This window comes from Mus pahari, chromosome 12, assembly GCF_900095145.1.
Source record: "Mus pahari chromosome 12, PAHARI_EIJ_v1.1, whole genome shotgun sequence".
NCBI classification, from domain to species: domain Eukaryota; kingdom Metazoa; phylum Chordata; class Mammalia; order Rodentia; family Muridae; genus Mus; species Mus pahari.
The window spans coordinates 81,277,545-81,278,324 of NC_034601.1; positions in this window are offsets into that span (position 1 = coordinate 81,277,545).

A 780-nucleotide genomic window follows, 5' to 3' on the forward strand; every position below is an offset into this window, starting at 1 on the left:
GAGAAGAGAAGAGAAGAGAAAAGAGAAGAGAAGAGAAGAGAAGAAGGTGGTGGCTCACCCCTTAGTCCCAGTACTTGGAAGGCTGAGGCATGAGGAGTACTGAGGCTAGCCTGGGCTACATCCACAGTGAGTCCCAAGGCTGCAAAGCTAACTCACGGAACCATCTTGCCACCCCTTCATTGGTTTGTATAGTGATGTGGTACTCCACTGTGAGACACACTATAATTTATTCAAAGACCTTTTTACATATGGACAGGGTTTAAAGAATTTTTGGAATTACAAATTATATGGAGTAGTTTATTCCAGGCTGATGTCTGTCTGTCCATCACCTATTGATCATTCACACAGTCCTAAGTACCCTGACGTGAGAGTTCTGCTTTGTCATACTGCTAAGGGTTCCTTGTCCCCTCCACAGATCTCATACCACTTTGTCCTCTCACAGACTAAGCACACAATGGCATTACCATTCTGCTGGACAGAAGTGCATTGTAATCGTTCTAAACTCGGGTGTTTTCTCGTGTGTGCAGAGCTGGCACTCACCGTGAAGGTAGCCCCGTAGGCCTCAATCCCAAGGAGGGGCTTTTGTTGGGCTTCGAGTATTACTCTTCAAGAAATATTCAACTCCTTTTCTTCCCCCACCAGACAAGAGAAACGGTCAGTCAGCTTACAGGAATGGGATCTTCGTGTCCACAGTCATCAAATGTGCCACTACATAAGTGGGCAACCACTTGTAGATGCCAAACTATGGCATCTGCATGGAGCTGGCCACTTCTGTCTCAG